Below are 22,956 nucleotides of genomic sequence, written 5' to 3' on the forward strand. Positions count from 1 at the left end.
TTAAAATTCGAATAGGAGCAGGGTCGTTGGGGGAGCCGCTTTTAAGGTTTGATAGGGCTTTCAGAAAGTCATCGTTAGACAGTTGGTTAAAGCTGTCGAGGGTGGGTCTTGGGGTAGGGGGGAGGGGGACAGCAGGGGGATTGCTGTCTGATTTGGGCGGGAGTGACTGCAGAATGTTGGTGATCTTGCTTTGGAAGAAGCCCCCTATTTGGTTGCATCTGGCAACTGAGGGTTGTAGAAAGGAGGGAGGGGTGGGTATTTTGCGAAGTTCTTTGACTATTTTGTAAGTCTCTTGGGATGAGCTAGATGCAGCTTTGATTTTTTTGTCAAAGAATGAGGCTTGGGCTGTTTTCCTTGCTGTTTTATAGATCCTCATTGCAGTTCTATACTCTTCCTTGATAAGGGGGTCCCAGTTTTTTCTCCACTTTCTCTCGTGGATTTTACAAATTTTTCGTAGGTTCCTGAGTTCTTGTGAGAACCAAGGCGACTTAAAGGATTTATTTTTCTTTTTTTGATCTTGTTTCGGGGCGATAATGTCCAGAGTGGACGTGAGCCAGTTGGTGAAGTTTTTATCTGCATTAACCGGGTCAGGGAGTAGCGGGGGAGCGGAGCGAATTAGCTCCTGAGTCCATTGCTCAAATGATATTTTAGACCATATTCTATCGTATTCTCTGGGAGTTGGTGTGTGGGCCTTTTTTACTTGAATTTGCCAGATAAATGGGAGGAGAAAATGGTCAGTCCAGGGGAGAGGGATCGCTGGTCGAATCTCAGTTTTGGGGAGATTGGTGAAGAGAGGGTCCAAAAGATGACCTTTGATGTGCGTAGCCTCTGAGTTGATTAAATGAATATCGAGTGCTTTTAGTTGTGAGGTGAGGTCCACAGCCGTTTTGTCTGTGTTGTCTTTGAAATGAAAATTTAAATCACCTAGCACGATGAAGTTAGGGAACGAGATGCAGGCGGAAGTAGTGTACTCAAGCAATGAGTTAACAAAATTTCCTGGGCTGCCGGGTGGGCGATATATCAGCGTGCCCGTAAGTGATTTGTTAGGGGTTATCTGAAGAGAGAAATGGGTGCTTTCGCAGTCATTTATTTCTCCTTCTTGTAACCTACATACAAAGGAGTTTTTGTGGACAATTGCTAGTCCTCCTCCTATTCCCTCCTTCCTGTTTTGATATTGTATAAGGTAGTCCTGGGGGAGCATGTTAACAATGTCCGCTTCGGAGTGAGATGTTAACCAGGTTTCCGTGAGGAATAGAATATCTACTTTTGAGTCTACGATCAGCATTTTGATCTCTATGGCGTGTTTAGGGGCTGATCTGCAATTCAGCAGAGCTAGGTTGATACCATTGGAGGACTGGTGGGTGGGTATCTCTGCAGACTCCTCATGGGGCTTAGTAGATGGTAAGGCTCCAGGGGAGGGAGTTTCCGTGCTGAATTGAAGGAGGTAGTCACGTGAGTGTCTGATCCGGGGGCTGTAAGACATTTTCTAAAAGCTAGATCCATCTCAATGTTGATGCATACGGAAATGTTGATTGACATGATAATATTCTGTTTGTCTAATAACTATTTTTACTTTGATGATCAACTGTATGTACAGTTACAGGGGACAGCAATGGGCACTTGCTTTGCCCCAAGCTACGCCAACCTATTTATGGGTTGGTGGGAGGAGCAAGTGTCCACTCGCCTGGAACAGTTCAATGACCGGGTGGTCATGTGGACCCGGTTCATTGATGATATTTTTGTGATCTGGCGGGGAGATCAGAAAAGTGCTGTAGAATTCATCAAAGAACTGAATGATAATGATCTGAATATAGAATTGACATCACAGATAAGTGGGAACTCTTTGGTATTCCTAGATGTGGAGGTACAGGTGCAGGGGGACCACCTTAAAACCACATTGCATAGAAAGTCTACTGCCGGGAATAGCCTATTGAGTGCCTCAAGCTCGCACCCTTTCAGTCTCATACAAAGTATCCCCTATGGAGAACTAATTCGTGCCAAAAGAAATTGCAGCAAAAATGAGGAGTTTGACATAGAAAGGAACATCATGTGTGAGAGATTTAAACAAAGAGGGTACTCCAATAAAGTTATCAAAAGGGCAGTGAACAAAGTCAATGAACTAGAGAGAACAGCACTTCTCAATCCTAGAGTAAGAAATGAGGATAAGGAAAACAAAATCAGATTTATCACCACATATTCCAGCCAGGCCTTTCAGGTGCGTAAAATTCTTAACAACAATTGGCACATATTAAAAACTGATGCCACACTGGATAAATGTTTACATGAAACCTCCCAGATTACATTCAGGAGAGGAAAGTCACTGAGGGATGAATTGAGTAGCACGGTGAAAAATAACAGAGGACATAGTAGAGCGATGACAGGCTTTTCTTGCTGTATGCGTTGCAAGGCTTGCGCATACAGTAAGAACTGTACTACACTAAAGATCCCTAACAGTGACAGAACCTTTGAGATAAGAGGAGACTTTGATTGTAACATGGAGATGTGTGTATATTGTCTTATATGCCCGTGTAACAAATGGTACATCGGTAGCACCAAGAAAAAGGCCAAACTAAGAGTGCTTGAGCACAAAAGAGCTATCAAGAACAACAATGAATTATATCTGTTGCTCGTCACTACAAAAGCTATCATAACCAAAATGATAAACTTTTGGCCTTTGTGGTATTGGATGCCATTAAACCTCAAACTCGAGGGGGGACAGAGAACATCAACTTAGAGTTTTGGAGTCTAAATATATTATAGACTTCGAATCCCTAATGCCCATAGGGCTGAACTCCAGTGAAGAACTAGCAGTCCATTTGTGATGAACTAAAGAGATAACATAGTCACTAACTTCTTGTATATATATATTGCTGAATACATATGAGTACTTAATGGTAGATAATGTGTGTTTTTAATCTAATATCGTTTTTTCTTTTGCAATGATATGTGAGCACTACGTTTGTTTGTATTTTTTAGGACTATGCAGTCTGATGAAGAAAATATTTTTGGGGAAGTGAATTAGACCACCTGGCAAGATTCCCGCATGTGTTGCCCACTTGGGCGAGACTTTGATCTAATAATTGGACTACTGTACGCATATCAGTCAACATAACTCGGATGATGTAGAGTGATAAGGTTGTTGAAATGTGGATTTAGATTGCGCGTACATTTCCAGTTAGCCCACTGGGGCGAGAGTTTATGTATAAACCACTAAAAGATGGCGGTCAAAATGATGTTGTGAAACTGACATAGTCCTATGTCGATTACTATCACTGGGTGTATGTAAATGGGTTGAAACTGTGCAAGCATTACCGTGAGCAAGCCTAACGGCGAAACGCGTCGGCTTTGTTAACCTTTGTTGGTAAATAAATACTTTTGAATATGCCGAAGTGTCCCGACCTTTTTCTGTACCCTGGAGGGTGGACAGGAATTTTGGATTCATATATATATATATATATATATATATATACATATATATATATATATATATCAAACATCAAGGTTGCCCCACTGGAGATATCACACAGGGCGAGGTTACAGCACACGCACCACCGGCAGCAGCATGTCAGCCTGCCTTCCTGTCTCCTCATTCTTGTGCCAAACGCGTTTCGGAGCTGCGTTGCTCCTTGATCACTGGTTGCATACAAGTAAGGAAATGAACTGACTTGGAGTGAAACCATTATTTATTTGATTCTGAGCCACGCCCATGTGGGCGTCAACCGCAATGTCACATGGATGTTGTAGTCCATAAGATGAACGCTGGGACTAAAGGTTTCTGTCATCAACCCGGTTGGGTGCCGTTAGTTCCAATTAAAACAAATTTCACCCCCAGTGGGTAGAGGCAGAGAGGGAGATACTGAATGTCCAATATACCCCGGTGGTGAGGCCCCCACCATTCCAGGCTGACATGCTGCTGCCGGTGGTGCATGTGCTGTAACCTCGCCCTGTGTGGTATCTCCAGTGGGGCAACCTTGATGTTTGATGTTTAGCGGCCAGTCCAGCCGCGGAGATGTCCCGCCGCCGAAGTGGCGGATCCTAGGCGTTCAGAATCATGAGCGCCGTTTGGAATGGTGGGGGCCTCACCACCGGGGTATATTGGACAACATGCAGTATCTCCCTCTCTGCCTCTACCCACTGGGGGTGAAATTTGTTTTAATTGGAACTAACGGCACCCAACCGGGTTGATGACAGAAACCTTGAGTCCCAGCGTTCATCTTATGGACTACAACATCCATGTGACATTGCGGTTGACGCCCACATGGGCGTGGCTCAGAATCAAATAAATAATGGTTTCACTCCAAGTCCGTTCATTTACTTACTTGTATGTAGCCAGTGATCAAGGAGCAACGCAGCTCCGAAACGCGTTTGGCACAAGAATGAGGAGACAGGAAGGCAGGCTGACATGCTGCTGCCGGTGGTGCGTGTGCTGTAACCTCGCCCTGTGTGATATCTCCAGTGGGGCAACCTTGATGTTTGATATATATATATATATATATATATATATATATATATATACATGTGTTAAGTGTTAAATATCCCAGCAGCCAGTGCCTAGTTTAGGACTCCATTGAAGACATGATGCAGAATCCTGATTACAGGTACATAAACTTTTCTTCTGTGTAGGATCTTCATTGATAGTCATAAATACTTGAGTAGCAAGTTCAATAAACAAAATAGCAACTGTTAGGTAACAATCCATATATGTGAATTTCTAGATTCCAGAGTTTCTTGTACAGCCCTGCCTTTAGCTTGGGCATCAAGTCTAAATAATAGCACCTTGTCAACACATAAAAAGACTTCTATGTAGCAGCTTTATAGATATCTGCAACGCAGATATTTCCAATCCAGGCAGTGGTCGGAACATTGCAGGGAATTAACTTTATGCTTTTGTAGTAACTGCTTGTTTTAAAGCTGTTAACAGCAAAATACAAGCCACTATCCATTGTTCAAATGTTAATGATTAAAAAAAAATGTGTGCATCATTAACATTGAGCAATATGCATTTACTAACAACTTACCATATGCTGACTGATTTAGCACAATTACTATTCAAGCAGATTTCCGATGATGGATAAAAGTGCATATTTTTGACGTTTTTAGTTTGGTCATAGTTCTGTGCAAAACGCCATTTCAAATTAGACGAAAGCCACATCTTTCACTCATTCCGTGCTTCCAACCCGTGCATGAAAACTTAACCCCAGACATTTCTTTAAACCACACACAAACTTCTTGGTGTTCTGGATTCGCATTTCTTTTTTTACCCTTAACACCTGAAAATGTCAAACCTTCGTTCAAGCACCAGAAATTCTGGAATTTGTAAAGGGCAGGGCAGCAAAGGCTCTACCCCTCCCCCCCCCCCCTCCCCCCCTCCCCCAACCAACAAAAATAAGCATTTACAATGCAATAAGTCTCACAATGTCATTGTTTTGAGCTATTGGCATTGAAAATGTTATTTTTTCCCTTCGTGAAGCATTAATCAAATGGTGCAATTGAAAAAGGCAATAGCTCACTTTGTTGTAATTGCAAAATCTATTTCATTAATACTACAGTACATTCTCTCTCGAAACTCGATAGTACCTATTGCTGAGCGCAGGGGGAGTTTTAAATTGCTGTTTTCTTAGGCATTTCACGCATATTTAATATCCTGTAATGGTTTCACTAAAATGCAAAGATGTAACCATGACAAAAGTTGAATTATGGCAACACCCCCACGCGTTTCTGGCGAGCAATTCTTGGAATACAAAGGACATGAGCTGTGTGCCCCAACAGTCGCCCCGTACCAGCAGCGATGCCGAAGTACTGGCCTTCAGAAAGCACAAGAAGAGCTCTGAATCAGATTAAAAAAAAAAAAGTCTGAACAAGTAGGCATCATAAGCTAGAAATTGAGATGTGGATAAAATGACGTGCGCTTGCTTCTTGCTTAAGTACATTAAAGCATCTCGTTTACATTTTTAACTACTATTAGCACCTACTTAAAAAAATCATGTATATTAATGAATAGATGCAACCCTCTTTTAATTGTTTCTGTTTGAAAACATTCCGTTCTTTCCGTACTGAAAAAGAGTTGCATGGTGGACAAAATAAATATGTAATTTAATTTGAAAGAAACAAAATAATGTATGCCAGTCCGCTGTTCACATTTCAGTGAATTTTAAAAGCCTGCAACTCATCTCAACAGTTCGCACAATCCCTACACTAAAATGGCGCCTTCATACCGTATGATTTTCCATATAAATAACTTCTATGTGTATCTAATATCATGGAATAATTTGGGGTTCGTTATATATAGTCTAGTCTACTCCACTCCTAAAGCAAAACGAGGCCTCATCAAGATTTGTATTTTTGGACATTAAGCTACAACGCGGCTGGCATGTTGCATACCAGAGCACAGCACTCTCGGTAATGAGGCCAAACCAGCCACACATTTATCACAATATACCTCACATTGTTGTGCGCTAATATGTGGCAGTGCTGCAGTTTAAGTTGGACGGGGAGGCAGCAAAAGCCCAGAAGTCGTGCAGGAACGAGGTGACACCGCCTGCGTTTCACACCTGTGACACACAACACGGAGCTCTGTACACAAATGTAAACACCCAGGGAGGGAGGAAGCGAGCGAGCATACCTACTGCGCAAGCGCACACCTTCCCCTGCTTCCCTCGCCACATATAGTATACATATTGGCCTGGATACCCCTCATTTGCGTCTCAAATCAAAGATAGCTTTATTCGATTTTACATTAAAATCATAAAAGCAGATCGGGTAATTACATCCAGTAAAACAGTTACAATTGATATCTAAAAAGCTATATACGGTACATAATTCATGAATACCACGCACCCCTTACTCCAAGGGTGCAAAAATAAAACAACGGTCATAAAAACTCATGAGGATTACGGTCAAACCATAGTGGATCTGCATCTAATCACATATTTCAGATACCTAGACACAGCGGGAATAGTAATTTCATCAGACAAGGTAAGTAATTTAAATAATGCTGGTCTGCATTGTCTCAGGTGCCAAGATTTAAGAAGGGGTAGTAGATATCCATTCCGCCCCCACTCATAAAATCTGCAGAACAAAACGCAGTGTACGATTGATTGAGTGGAAGAATCATCACATGGACAAGGCGTTAATTGTGTCGACCAATCATTTGGGTTAGGAAAAGTTAACATCCTAAAAAAACTTCCAGTTCTCAAACGGGCTAAGAGCATTCTGGTATAGCTTGTCTGGTCGGGTGACAAATAGAGCTGTAGCCCAGAGTTTTGCAACAAGAATTGATGATAAATAACAGAGGCCTTTTTTCCCTCAAGACACCAGCGTCGATCTTCCAGATGGGCAAGGCAAACTTCTTTCAATGCCCGTCTGGAGATCGAAGACAGTGTCTCAGGAGAATCATAAAATTCAGGGCGCCGATATTTTTAAAGAATTCCTGAACATAAAAGCCACTTGATCTTTTTGGAGCCTTCAAGTTTGATACAATCCGCAATGATCGCCCTATTAAAAGCAGTTTCTGCTGTAGTCCAGATCTTATGCCACAACAACATAGGGCTGATTTTAAATTAGATCTGAAATAAAGGGCAAGACTAATTCTTTGTGACAGACATAGGTGGAGGTGGAACGGGGAACAGCAAGTAGGTAGCAGAGAAAACCATTTTCCTTTGTTTGCATTTCGTGGCAATCTGCAACCCCCCATATACCAGCTCCGTACACAGCCGTTGATACACATTTAGCCTTATATATGTCAATCAGGATGCGTACTGGCCTGTCCCCTAGCTTATTAGCGAATTGCTTCAGAGCACCGATAGCCCGTGAGAAAGCTTGATTCCTAGTCATGATCGCTGATCTCCAGGTACCCCTTTTGTTAAAAACAATCCCTAAATAGAAAAGCCTATCTTTGATTTTTCCAAATGAATATTACAGGTAATATTTACCTTATTCGAGGAGCATATAGTAAAGGTCTTTCCTATATTAATCCTAAAGGCCCTTATCTCCCATGTATGCCGAGAAGCTGGTTAAGGCCTTCTGGAGGCCAGTTTGAGTTCTAGCCATAATGACCGCGTCATCGGCATACAGAAAGATAGGGACACGTTCACCTTCAATTTGCGGGTAATCCACCCCTGTTTTTAATAAAGGGTCTGCCACCCCATTTATATATAAATTAAAGAGAAAAGGAGCCAGGATGCATCCCTGGCGGACACCTTTCTCGATTGGGAATTTGGGCGTGCATTTTCCCAGAACAGACTTTAGCCCCTGCTCCTCTATACAACTCTTTCAGGAAGTTAAGAATGTTAAAATCCATACCAAGATCTGCTAAGGTAGCCCACAAAATATCATGATTCAGGCAGTCGAAGGCCGAACTGAGATCTACAAAGGTCATAAATAAATTTCCCCTCTTTGCTGCCGAGTATTTACCTATTACTAAGGCCAAATTTAGTCCTTGTTCGACAGTACCAAGGCCTGACCTAAAGCCGTACTGGAATTTAGAAAGGACGGCTTTCTCCTCAGCCCATGACTGGAGACGATTTAAAAGGATTCTACCCGCTACCTTCATTAGCGAGTCGAGGAGGGAGATTGGCCTATAGCATTTGGGGTCGTTTCTGTCCCCCTTCTTAAATATGGGGACTACAATAGCTTCCTGCCAGGTAGTTGGGAAACCCTTGATGTTACAACTGTTTAAAACGTTGGTCCGGAGCGGTGCCCACAGGGCGACGTTATCCTTATAGATGTCAATTGGAATACCGTCTGGTCCCGGGGCTTTACTTTTTGTACTATCTGCCAATGCTGATTCCACCTCAGCTAAGGAGAAGTCTACATTAAGGGGGAATAAATCTAATGCATCAAGTTCTGTCGTACTCATGTCTCCCACCCCTGAACTTGTTAGTCCAGTACGAGTCTCTTGTTTATATAGCTCGATGAAATGTTTAACCCAGAGAGTTTCATCAATAACAATCGCTACCTGGTCAGAGTTTCTCTCCACAAACAAAGGGGGCATTGACTGCATTCCAGAATGCAGTAGAATCTTTTAATGCACTCGCCTTTATTAGGGCTTCCCAGGCAGACTGCTTCAAATCCTTCCTCCGTTTTTTTTAAGGCATCCTTATAGGAAGCTCTGGCTACTCTAATATCTAGCTGGTTTCTTGGGACTTTTTTTAAGGTTTGGATCAAATGAAAGTGTGTTTTTGTGCAATCTTGGTTAAACCATCCCTCTACTCTAGTTTGTTGCTAATGTGGACTGAAATCTTATCAAAGGCTGCAATAACCTTAGTGGGGTTAGGGTTCTCCTCTAAGCAGGTCATAAAGTCATCTTTCTGATCCACTACCAGGTTCTCTAAGAAATTAATCGGATTAACCTTACTCCATTTAATTGCATAGCCATTGGTTCTAGCCAAGAAAATCCCATGTGAATAAATATTTTCCACTACGTTGGTAGCTTTGCTGCCACTCTGCCCTATTTCAAACTAGTACAGATACACGTGATCCACCACCTGGGGTGAGTTAGGAGGGTTGATAACTGTGAACAAACTTTGAATCATTGATACAGCTTTTCACTGAGAAGGATAAGTGTGACTCGGCACGCAATGAAAGATGAATGCAGTTTTTTTGGAACTCGGTATGCTGTTTTAAAAGGAAATGGGCATCCAGCAAGTTCGGTCGTACAATTAAGGGAAGCATTTTAAAATATGTCACGGTAAGAGCGATTACTGGTTAAACAGCTTTTGGACAAAATAAATAGATAACAGTATGTGACATGAGTAAAAGCGTTAGTTCACCCCATGAAGGTTTATTGATTATATACAGCTTTTGCTAGTTTACATGGGTGTTACGGTAAAAGGTTTGCTGTTAAGAATACTGGAGTTTTGAGTGTCATTTTCGTGCTGTGTTTAATACATTTTTACAATGCTGCGTGTAGAGTTTACTGGCATATTAAGTGTCTGTGAAAAAATTGAAGTTATGTGGTTGTCAGTTTTGTGATTATAATACTAATGCTGATAGCATTATGCAAAATTATTTATTTTGTATTCTAGATGCCCCTGATGAAGGGATTTTTAATCCCGAAATGCATTGGGTTACTTTTAATAAAATCGTGACATGAGGAACTCAATGGTGCTCCTGTGTTTGTGTGACATGAGGAACTCAATGGTGGTCCTGTGTTTGTGTGAATATCATCGCTAAACCCTGGAATGAGTGAAACGAATTGAAAACATTGTAAAAAGGATTAAAAGTGAAAGTGGAAAATATGGACAAACAAAGGATAAAACTATTGGAATTTAATTCACTTAATTCATTCAGTCACATGGCTGTGCAGCTTGGTGGAATCATAGGTGGTTCCCCTCGTGTTTTGTCCATATCAAAACTAGAGCTAATTGGATAGTGGTCACTAAGTACAATGTGCTCTAGATTAAATGAGAGTACACTGCGGGGATAATTTGTAGAGACCAATGTGTAGTCTACGATAGACCGGGACCCCCACCCAAAAAAGTGGGTTGGAAGTCGATCGGCGGAACACAAAGTTCATTTGCAAAGCCCAGGTCCCACTCAAATAACATATGATTTAATAATTTTCCAAGTACAGAACGCTCAAAATGAGTACAGGGATCACCCCTAAGATTCACCATACCACATATCCCCGTATCGCTGTGCATGCATAAATGGCAAATAAAGTCCCCCGTCACGATGATAAAGTGTTCTTTCTGGTCAGAACCCAATCCCCTGCGCATAGCATCATTTAATTCCTCTAAGGCCCTATGTAAAGCGGCCTTTGGGATATTATTATAGAAGTTAATCAGGAGGATAGAGTGGTTTTCGCCTGACCTTAGGGAGAGGAGTTGGTAATATTGAACTCCCCCATTGGGTAAGCATTTGGTGGTTATGTTGCTTTTGTTGGATATATAGAGGTACATAACGCCCCAGAACATCTCCCTCTGTAGGTTGCGCTGCAAGGAAGTGTGTGAGATACCCCACCATATGTATCTCAACTTTCTCCCAACATTCCTGCAGACAAATTACTTCAAACTAATCTATAAGTTCCAGGAAGGTTGCGTCCCTTATTTTGTTCGAAAGGCCCGCTACATTCCATGATAATAACCCCATCCTAACCCTTTGGGCACGTCGTGATGGTCCTATGTCTTGCATGGTGGGATTCAAAGTGTGACCTGGGCTAGATAAGAGAACCAGACTGACTTCATTGTCCCTTATATTCTCAGGAGGAGACATACTACATGCTGGGCTATTTATCCTGGGTGGCTCATTTTGGGTTTTAGCTTGTAAACCTAACCGTGGCTTTTCGTTTACTGTGGGGCATGGAGGGTGCTACTTGTTCCGTAAACTTGCCCAATGGGGCCGGGGCCAGTCAGTCTACCATCTCCAATCAAATCTGTTGGTGGTCTGTATGCCTCTCCAAGGCTCTCTAAAGGCTCGCTCTCTGTTATACCCAAAGTTGCCATTCCAATCCTGCCCCCAGTCATGTCTACCTACTCTGCGCCAATTTCCCTCCTAAGCATCATAGTCAAAACCAGGACGCCAACTAGGGGGTAGAAGAAAGAGACGTTTAGTCTCAATCCCTTCATTTCCTCCATGCAAATCACAAGAACATATGTGATCAACCATATAAGGATCCTCAAAATTTATCACAATACAATCACCCTGGGTTGTTTTCATTTACTTCCCTATCTTGTGTGCCCTGCGGACCGTTAAGATCCTACTAGAGTGATTTGGCGGGGCGGTCTATTGATATTTAGCCAGTGTATGACCTTATTTTTCAGTGACCAGTTCAGTTCTTCCTTGTGGTCATTCAGCTCAGGAACCCCCGTCATCACTACCACGTAGGGGGCTGACTCGGGTGGTAAATTTACAATGGATCTATCAAATCCTCCTCCCCATACCATGCTTTGGTAGGAAGTGGAGGCAAAGCCCAATTTGTTTTCACTTCCTGGCTAGGGTGATTGGTAGTATTCTTGGAACTAGTTCCCTTATTATTATCTCTAGTTGCAGAGGTCTTAGATTTTAACTGCAACTCTGGGGTAGGTATAGTTTTAGTATTTGCGGGGGTCCCCCCCCGGATTTTTACTTTGTGACTTGGGTGGTTGATTTGCTTTAGTGACCATTCTTTTAGGTACCGTCTTAGTTGTTCCATTTTTAGTAAGAACACATAATTCAGATAACAGATTCTCTAGACGGGACAGTCTAACCTCTAAAGGGGAGAGATGGAATTTAAGTAGCTTGTCTATTTTAGTTAAAAGTCGCCCCTCAGCTTCGTCAGTATCACTATCGGCCACGATGATGGCAGAGGCCTCAAGGGTCATTGGCCTGACATCCCCGTTTATCAGATCAATTTCAGGATGTGACTGGCCTGAAGGTGCTAATTGATCGGATTCCTCTCTAGTGTTATCTGGAACTTTTATATGTAGCACCAACCTTTTCTATATTCTTCTTTTTTTTTGTTTTTTTCTTTGGTATAGCGCCCTCCCACCTCCCCCAGGACTGCCCATGGCATTATTTTCTGTAGATAAGTTAAGGCTGAGGCCCGGGTTTTTTTCCAAGGCAAGGCTTAGCTGCGAGTCAGTTAAAAACTGAGATACCGATAAGTCAACCTCGGTCGGTACACTATGAATTTCAGCATGCACGGGCCTCTGTCCTTAGCCCTATCAGGGGTTTTTGCAGCTGAGATAACACCCACAGACGATCTTTATGCCAGGGCAAGATCCTGCGAAACAAATAGTTTCTTACCTGTCGGTGTAGTTTTGCAGTTTGAGGATCTTTCTGGATTCACTATGCTGTGCATATTCCGCGGTCTTGTGGTTGGGTCCGGATTCGTAGTCTTTTCTTAGGTTTTTTTTTTTGTAGCCCAGGTGGGTGTCGGCGTCACCCCTCCTCGGGTGCATTTCCGGTGACGTCGGCATGCTTCTTGCGGAAGCTCCCACCCTTGGGCGCCATCTTCGGATTCTTTTTTCCGTGTTTCTTTCGTCTCCGAAGTGATGGCAATGTTCTATGTAGGTGAAACTTTTTAACCGCTTTGCACATAAAGTCCTTTCTACTTTTTTTTTTGACCACCTCTTCCCTCTCCAGCCTCATCTTTCTGGCGGAGGTGGGTGGGTTCGCTAGTGAATCCAGAAAGATCCTCAAGCTGCAAAACTACACCGACAGGTAAGAAACTATTCGTTTTGCAGCGTGAATCTTTCTGGATTCACTATGCTGTGCATAGATTTTGTAGCGGTTTCTCATTTCTGTGGCAGCTGGGTGGAAGATGAGCTTTGTTTTTTGAATATGTGCTGGAGCACCTTTTGTCCAACTTGTGCTTCCTTGTTCATCTGAACATCCATGCAGTAGTGCTTCGTGAATGTGTGCACCGAAGCCCATGTTGCCGCCAGGCATATGTCTTGTATGGGTGTGTTAGCCAGGAAGGCTATTGTAGCACCTTTTTTCCTAGTGGAGTGGGCACGTGGCTCCTCTGCTAGTTCTTGCCCTGCCCTTTTGTGGCAGGGTTGAATTGTTTGCGCGATCCATCGTGCAATAGTGTTTTTGGTTACTGCCTTTCCCATGAAACTGTTGGCGAATGACACAAAGAACTGGTTTGCCTTCCTGTGTCCCTTTGTCCTCTCAATGTAGTGCATGACCGCCCTTCTGACGTCTAGGGTGTGCAGAGCTCGCTCTGCGCTAGTGGTTGGTTTTTGGAAAAAACTCGGTATCTGTATGGACTGGTTCATGTGGAATTTGGACACCACCTTTGGCATGAAGTGTGGGTCGGTCCTCATCACAAACCTGTCATTGTGTATTTGTATGTAGGGTTCCTGTAGCGTTAGCGCTTGAAGCTTGCTTACTCTGCGTAAGGACGTTATTGCAACCAAGAAAGCGGTCTTCATGGTTAGCATTTCTAGTGAGGCCTTGTGGAGTGGTTCAAAGGGCTCCTTCATGAGTTCCCTTAGGACTATGTTCAAGTTCCATGCCGGTGGCGGCACACGCTTGAGTGGTGCGATCCTCTTCGCTCCTTCCAGGAACCTCTTCACAACCTGTGATGTGAAGAAACTCCTGCCCATCTCACCCCTTGTGTAGGAGACTATCGCTGCCAAGTGGACTCTCAAGGAGGACGAGCTGAGGTTCTTCTCCAGTAAGTGCGTGAGGTATTTTAGCACTGTGGAGTCCTTCATTTTATTGTGAAGTCTTTCTTTCCTGCACCACATCGTGAATTTTTTCCACTTTGCCACATGGCACTTCCGTGTGCTGGGCCTTCGTGCCTCCCGAAGGACCCTGAGGGTGCTCTCTGGCAGACTCAAGTGTGCGAACTCTATGTCCTCAGGAGCCATGCCACTAGGCTCTGCCTCTGGGTGCAGTACCTCTCCGTTGTGCATGGAGAGTAGGTCTTTTCTCCTGCCGAATCTGTGGGGTGCACTCTGTGTCATCTCCATGATCTGCGAGTACCATGTCTGTCTGGCTCACTAAGGCGCGACCAGTATCAGGGTCATGTTGCTCGCTCTGCACTTGCTCAGTACTCTGTGTATCAGTGGTATTGGGGGAAAAGCGTAAGCAAATGTCCCGGACCAATCTATCCATAGGGCATCCCAAGGGACCCCTCTTCGGGTTGTCTGGATGCGAAGCTTTGGCATTTTGCATTCTGCGTGTTGCAAACAGGTCCACTGATGGCGTTCCCCACCTGTTGAACAACCACCTCGTCTCCTGGGCATTGAGCTCCCACTCGTGGGATGCCGATGTCTGTCTGCTGAGCCAGTCTGCTTGAATGTTCTCCTTCCCTGGTAGGTGTATGGCTAGTAGGTCTATCCTGAGGGGGATGGCCCATCTCCATATCTCCTGCGCCAGTGTCGAAAGCGTGGTTGACTGTGTTCCACCCTGCTTGTTGATGTAGAACATCGCTGTGGTGTTGTCCGTCTGTAGCAACACCTTGTGCTTGTACAGTCTTGTTTGGAAGGCTTTCAGTGCAAGGAAGATTGCCTTCAATTCTAGGTAATTGATGTGCTTCGTCGCATCTGTTGGTGTCCACAGACCCCTCACTTTGAGTTCCTCCATGTGAGCGCCCCATCCCTTCAGGGATGAGTCTGTGGCGATGGTCACTATTGGTGTTGGGGGTGTTAGGGGCTTTCCCTTTGTTATGTTCTCCATGGTCCACCATGCCATCTCCTTCTGCACTGCGTGCGTCACAACCACTAGATCCTCCCAACTGCCTGAAGCCTGTGACCATTGTTCCTGGAGCCATTCTTGGATGTGTCTCATGTGAAGTCGTACATTTGGTACCAGGTGGATGCATGATGCCATCATCCCCAAGATCTTGCTCGCAGTCCTCACTGTCCGAGCTTGTCCCCTCCGGTAGAGGAGAGTTTCCCTCACTAGGGCCCTTGCTCTCCTCTCGCTGGGGAACACCCTGCCCTGTAAGGTGTTGATCTGTGCCCCCAGGAAGATCTTTACTCACTCCGGCTCCATTGACGATTTCTTCCAATGGATGGAGAACCCCAGGTTTATTAGCGTGCTCGTCACTATATGTGCGTGTTGCTTGCATTTCTGGTACGAGTTTGCTTTCACTAACCAGTCGTCCGGGTAAGAGTATACGTGTATTCCCTGCCTTCGTAGGTGCGCTGCGACTGCCGCGAGGCACTTTGTGAAGACCCTCGGTGCTGATTTTAGCCCGAAGGCTAGTGTAGTGAACTAGTAGTGGCTTTCTCCGATCGTGAACCGGAGCATATGCTTGTGCTTTACGTTCAGGGATGTGCAGGCAGGCGTCCTTGAGGTCTATCGTGACCATGAAGTCTCCGATCTGCAATTGCAGTAACACCTCCTGCAGGGAGGTCATTTTGAATTTTTGTGTGCTTATGAATTTGTTCAGGAACCTCAGGTCCAGAATGGGTCTCATTGTCTTGTCAACCTTTGGCACGAGGAAATACGTAGAGTATATTCCCTTGTTTCTTTCCTTGAAGGGAGCCCGTTCTATGGCCTGCTTTTGTAGGAGTTCTTTTGCTTCTTCCTGAAGCCGCTCTAGCTGTTCGTTTGCTAGTGGCTTCCTCTTTGGTCTCCTGCTTGTTGGTCTCCCTTCCAACTCTATGCAGTATCCGAATTGGATGATGTTGAGGATTCATTTGTCTGATGTGATCTCTCTCCATTCCTGGAGGTAGAATCTTAATCTTCCACCCACTGGTGTTTTGTGGTGGTAGGTGTACAGTTTGTCTTGACCCCTTTGAATGTGTTGCCCCCTGGGATCTTTTCTGTGGGTGGGCACACGGATCTCCTTGAAGTCATTTAGAGGCGGGCTGCTGGCCCCCTCTTTTATGCTGTCCTCGTCCATTTCCTCGCCCTCGAAAGCACTGGCCTCTTGACCGGTACTGCCAGGACTGCTTCTGCTGACTCGGTTGCGCCTGCGAGTCCGCCTGGTGAGTCTGTTGGAAAGCCTGGTGTGATGTACCTGGCTGGTTTCCACCCCTTCCGCCGGGCCTCCGTGACTGGGTGCCCCTTTTGTTGCCTCTGAACTGCAAAGCTCCCATGGATCTTGCAGTTTCATGGTCTTTCTTTAGTTGACTGAGATTGTCGTCAACTGTTGTTCCGAACAGCGTCTCGCCGTTGAACGGTGTGTTCAAGATGCTGTGTTGCACCTCTGGTTTGAAGCCAGAGATTCTGAGCCATGCGTGTCTTCCAGGGACACTCATCATCATGAGCCTGCTGGAGGTGTCTGCTCCATCCAGGGCCGTCTTGAGGCAACAATTTGCCACATTCTTCCAGTCTTCCACCAGTTTCTCTGCCTTCTGCCTGGCCTCCTGGGGCAGGTCTTTCACCAGCCGTCCCAGCTCCTCCATGATCTGGTAAATGTGCCTGTTTATGAGGGCATTGGAATTAGCCATGCGCCATTGGGTCGCGGCATTCCGTTTGATCCTTCTGCCCACTAAGTCCATCCTTTTGCTCTCCTTATCAGGTGGTGGCCCAGAAGTAGTGGGCACGTTAGCCCTCTTCCTCGCTGTGGCCGTGATGATGGAGTCAGCTGAGACCATGCCTCAAATATAGGCTGGGTCCTTTGAGGAATGCTTGTACTTCTTTTCCGTTCTGGGAGTGACTGCCTTGCATGTTGTGGGCTCCCTGAATACTTCCATCCCCTGCGCCAAGACGCTATCAAGCATAGGCAGGTACTGGCTCCTTGTTTGCGTGGGGAGTAATGTCTCGAGAAGAAAGTCCGCTTTCTGCTTCTCTTCGTGGAGCTTGAGTTTAAAAGCTGCTGCCGCAGACCTTATCACCGAGTTATAGGCACCGATGTCGTCCGGCGGCGATGGCCTCGAGGGATATGTGTCAACCGCCTCTTCCGGGCTTTCGGTGTCGACATCCAGGTAATCCTCCTCCTGCGGGTCAGAGGTGGCCGACTCGGCGTCCATCCTGCTGTCCTCTTCTTCCCCATAGCTGTAACTCTCGTAGGGGTTCTCGTCATCTTCCTGGTCGTCGACCATTTCGACGCCAGGCTCATGCTCCTCGACGTTTTCGTCTTCCTCCTCGACCAGTTCTAGCACGGGTGGCTTGGTCTTGTGGGGAATCGTGAAGGCTCTCATCTTGGCGTCGAAACCTTTCTTCCGCTGCAAGATGTTTTCCATTTCGGCTTCTAGTCGCCTTCTTTTCTTCTCCATTTTGGCCGCGTTGTCCGTGCCGGGTTGTTCGGCCCCTCTCTTCGGCGCCTGGCTAGGCGGCGAGATTTTCGGTGCCGAAGACTTGGACGTCGAACTGGGTTTCGGGTCCCTGGACGGCGTCGGGGCTTTAGGGTCTTTCTCCCTCGGCGTCGATCGGTCCCTTTCGGGGGCGATTTTCGACGACTTCTGCTGTTCAACAGCTCTCTGCGCCGGGGACTCCTTCTCAGAGGATCTGCTGGGCCTGTGGGTAGTCGCGGACGCCAGGTGTTTCTGCGTTTTCGGGGTCTTGCCCTAGTTTCTTTGAGACTCAGAGTCTCTCGTGTTCTTGGGGAACGACGAGCCTCCTACCTTATCCGATGTCTTCGTGTAATCGGTCTCTACGACCGTGTAGCTGTCGTCTTCAGCGGCAGCGTTGTCCTCTTCCTCAGAGGACATCCCCAGCTCGTACAGCGATGTCGTCGGGGCGAAGGCGGAGCAGGCGTTCCAGTCCTCGCTTCTGTGGTCTACCGGTAGGCAAAGGTTGCAAACCGGGTGCTGGTCTTTCTGCGCGTACTTGTGGTGGCAGTTACGGCAGAACTTGAACGGCGTGTTGTCCATCATCGAGTGTTCAGGCCTCCCTGGCCGCGTGGACGTCGACGATCGTCGAAGTCCTCGATGATTTTCCCTTTTTTGCTGGTCAGTGATCGGCGAAGTCTTCCTTTAGTCTTCTGGTGAATTTCTTCTCCAATCTCAGTCTTTTCCTTGTACTTTCTCCAAAAATGTCTGGAGCCCAACGGGAATGATCCAGACCAGACCGCGGAAAAAAGAATCTGAAGATGGCACCCAAGGGTGGGAGCTTCTGCAGGAAGCATGCCGACGTCACCGGAAATGCGCCCGAGGAGGGGTGACGCCGACGCCCACCTGGGCTACAAAAATAAATAAATAAATAAAACAAAGAAAAGACTACGAATCCGGACCCAACCACAAGACCGCGGAATATGCACAGCATAGTGAATCCAGAAAGATTCACGCTGCAAAACTCTACGTTCCAGCTGGGTTATCGCTTGATCGATAAACGAGTTTGCCCTTATTATGAAGTAGTCTATTGGGCCTGCGATTTTCCTTTCCCCCCCCCCCCCGCTGCAGTTTTTCTCCATGTGCCTCGGGTAGACATCGTATTAGATAAACCCGGGGTTTAAGTGCAGATGTAAGTCTGTAGTACAAGGGGATAAAAAGCAGATTAATTACTCAGACAAAACTTACGAATTAAAGAAATTCAGAGGTTAGAGAAAGGGCCCAGTCCAGTCTCTATCAGTGACAACCGGGCATGCCCTTGGCCCGGCGCTACCCACGCGCGTCGCGGGAATAGAAAGGAGATGACAGTACCTGCGGGAACACCAAAGGAAGAGGCAGCAGCTGTGTGTGAAAGAGCCTGCTGGACCTCACAGTCCCTCAGTGTTTGTAGTTCTTAAGTTTCTCCCCCTTGCAGAGCGCTCGTGAGGCGGCAGGCGTAAAAAGTCTCCTTATGATCCCACAATGTCCTCTTTGATCAGATGCCACGCATACCAGATACTTATTCCATCAAGGCATTTTAAAATCCAGCTGTAGAAAAATAATGTTGAAGTCACGTTTTAAACTAATCTTTCTTTTTGTAGGATTCGATTTCTTCTAAGCCAGCGCCAAGGACAACATTCAAGTGAGGCAGGTCGAGCGCCTGGTCCATATAATCTGTGGGAAGATGTCGGAGAGCATAGACTCAGAACACGTCTGCGTCTCAACACCGCTGCTCAACTCCTGAAAGACATTTTTTAGGTTTCGCCTGGGGCACGGAGCGTAAGCTCCTTCCCCAGAGAAATCTCTAGTCTTCAGTTAGGGGGACTTGAATACGCCCCTCTGTTCCATTGGCTAGCTCCATAAATGGAGGCTAGCCATTGGAACAGAGATCTGTCCGTCAAGGCCGGACCAGATTCGGGGGCGTTCCCGACATTTTTTTGCCTCTCCACCCACTTCTGTTCGTCATCACGGTGGTGGGTGGGTGTTATTTTTTTTGGGAGTCCGCCTGTTTTCTGGAGTTGGCTGCAAGATTCGAGTTCCAATCAGGTAAGTAGCATTTTGTTTATAAATGTTTCCACTTTGTACATTTACCTATGTTGCCGTTTTAGCTCTTAATGTATTTTTTCTGTCCCTTTTGTTTTCATCCCGTTCCCGCCTCCCCCCCCCCCCCCTTTCTCAAGGATCGGCTCTCTTACACGGGTTCTAAGAGCCAAACCAGAACCTATGCTCAGCTCTCCCAGTTAATTCGTTGGCTCGCCCACCTCCATTGTTATTTAATTATCATTGGATTTCGAGTGACATCCTGGAACGTTCTCTCTCTCCAAACAATCCTCCTTCCTCTAACTCCTATCGCCGCTTTAAAAGAGCAGGACTGCCGTTGCCCTTTTAAGAAAGAGGGTTGTCGCTGTGAGGAAGTTCGGAGAGCAGAGCATTGTGGGTTTTGGGTGTGGAGTTTAGAAGAGAGATGAGGAAGAAGTAAGTGAGAGTAAAGAGAAGAGCCCCTTTCGAAATATTAAGTGAAACATTCTTTGACGACCGGGAGTCCTTAAACAGTGGAGAAGATACAGGCTCGGATCTGTCCAATAAGACTTGTACCTGCAGAGAGAGAATGTGTGAAGTGAAGTACTAGGAAGTACATTTCCAATTATTATACTGAACGTTGCAGGCCAAGCTGGGGGCTGAGTAAGACTTACGAGTTACTGGTAGAATTCTGCTCTGCCCAGCTGTGACTATCCCTGCTCCGAGACCGCCGTTCGTAGGGGATCATCAGACAAAGGGCTTCCCTGACATCCTGTTTGTTTATTTTGAACCGTAACCACAGACCGCAAAGTGAATTGATAGAGCTTCAAAATGAGGTGAGTACATCAACCGTTCGTGTGCAGTGCACTGGTGCCCTGTGTAAATTCACTTCCTCATTTACTTACATCTTTTTTTCACGGACTTTAATCATCCGCTTCAGATGCAGCCTGCCCCGTGTACTGAGTGGATGCTTCATACCTAGAATGTTGTATACTGTTTTACGACAGCCTGGTTAACCAGTTCTGTTTTCTGCACAGTTTTGGTGATTTTAGGTGGGTACTTGATAGTTTTAATGGCTTCTCAATAGTTTTGTCAGCGTTGTCAAAAGGCTTAATCACAGATATTACCAGTTTCTTGACGAAATAAATTAAAGTGGCACAGCGTGCTCCTTGTTTTGGAACATGTGAGCTGAATGCTTTGTGGGTACAAGTACAACAGTTATCCGGCACTCAACTCCTCTTTTCACCAGATTTTAATCGTTCTTTCCTTCCTATGGAGAGAAATTTGTTGGTTTGTTTAATTTGTAGTGATGTACCGAGTCGTTTGAGAGTCCAAGCAGAAATATGAAACTCATTGTTGAATATTTTCGTTAAAACATGCCCCTTCAGCCACAGTAGTTGTGGCCCTTAGTGCTTTGACCTCCAGCCACATTGGGATAGGAGGCGAATCACGAGCTGCGCTGGCTCAGCGAGTCTTAATTGTTACGTTTGAGGAACGTAAAGTTCATTGCATACAACTTGTAATATAGTTATTTTGTGCTATTGGCATTTGATGAACTAACCAAGAGAAATTTCGAGTTAACTTGAATGTATGAGCCAGCGTGGTGTGTCTGTTTCCTTCTCATTCTTCCCGCCGAAAATGACTTATTGGTTAGCACAATCCACGCCCTCAGCAGGCATCTTATCGTCCAGGTGTTTTTGTATGGTATGATCCGGCCTGTGGCCCTGGAGGCTAGTTGGAAACCAGTGAGACCTGTGGAATCTTGTCTCGGGTCTCCCGGAGGCAAACAGCTGAACACCTTTTTCAGAAGTTTCTCTAAAACTAATTGGACTGCTTCCCTCCATCTTTTGCTTTTTCTGAAATAAACCACATTGTTTTGTTCCACTTAAACACCCTCTCTTTAGTTCTCTTGTTCGGTTACGTAAAAGCAGAAATTATACGCTTGGAAGAATTACTTCCACACATGAAAGCAAGTAGGCTGACTACTTTGAGTGGACTTGGTGAATGGCATTGAACTTACTGGCTAATTGAGCAGTTCTGCCTGCCCCACAAGTTGTAGATAGTGGTGTATATTTTTTGCCTTCTCCCTGCGTAAATAACCTGACTTTCCGTCCCTTTAGTGTGCGTTTACATTTTATCAGAATTTGTCACACATAGATTCGAATAACCGCTTCTAGAGTTATTAGACCGCTTTATAAAGCTGCTTAAATAAAGAGGCAGTTTTAGTACTGTTTCTTAGGAAATAAGATTTAATTTTCTAGTGTTTTAGTTAGCATTCCCAGGCTTCAGTTGGCAGGGCTAGGCCAGCCAGCCTACCATCACATTCGTTTAATAGTGACAGAAAATGTGGCTTTTAAAATTACAAGAATAGCAAAAATACATTTCCCAGGTGCATGTTTCTCTTATGTGTTTTTTCCTTTTCATAAAATAAGCTAAACACAATACATTACATGATAGTGTTTATTTGCTGAGCTGAAATGCATTACTTTTGTATTTTTGGAGAAGGTAGCCAGGAGCAGAATGATCCCGGTAGTTGTAAAATGTAATTTAAAACTCAAGTAAGTAAGCTTCATTCATCAAGGGCAAAGGCGTAGCGCAGTCCTCCTGTCATCCCACTCCGGCTATCAGCCTCTTCACAAATCCTCTTCCTGTCTTTCTTGTTAGATCCCTCTTTCTGCCACTCACTCCTTTGCACTTTTCCCTGCACCCTCTCGTCTGTTTATCTTCCATCACTTTTCCTATTAATCCTTTGCGACACTCCCTCTGTTCTTTATATCACTATTACATCTATTTCTTGTCTCCAATTTCCTCAAACTCATTATCTTTTGCTCCTCCTAAATTATGCTCCCCAGCACACTACCCCTTTCTTTCGCCCTCTCTCTCTCATCTATTTCTAAAGTCACATTTATATCACTTTGTCCTATTTACTGTTTTTCATATCCCCATGTCCCTTTTTTCTATATTAACCTTTCCACAAGCTTTCTATTACTGCTCACTTTTACTTGCAATAGAGAAATATTACTGAACTAAATGTGTATATTCTGTTATGATCTCATATCAGCATGAAGGAGGAGTTAGAGAGCCTGACAGCATTTTCATTTAATGGTTTATGACTTTACATCATTGTCTACGTAGCCTTTCAGGAGCTAATATTCACATCTATAACAATCATCTGGATTTTTTGCGCCTTAGAAGGATTCTGCAGCATCTCTGTCACACAGCTCATTTAAGAGTATAGGGTCTGGCCAGCCTTATGTCCTCAAGCAGTTTCCCATTTTCTGTTCTCTGTGCCTCACCCAAA

At 45.1% G+C, this 22,956-nt stretch overlaps 1 pseudogene; it reads right to left on the reverse strand.

Annotated features, from left to right (window-relative positions):
* Positions 1 to 2,138: 2,138 nt before the first annotated feature.
* On the reverse strand, positions 2,139 to 15,856 carry LOC147661061 (uncharacterized; annotated as a pseudogene).
* Positions 15,857 to 22,956: the final 7,100 nt, after the last annotated feature.

The sequence above is a fragment of the Lissotriton vulgaris genome, unplaced genomic scaffold, assembly GCF_964263255.1.
Source record: "Lissotriton vulgaris unplaced genomic scaffold, aLisVul1.2 SCAFFOLD_354, whole genome shotgun sequence".
NCBI lineage: Eukaryota > Metazoa > Chordata > Amphibia > Caudata > Salamandridae > Lissotriton > Lissotriton vulgaris.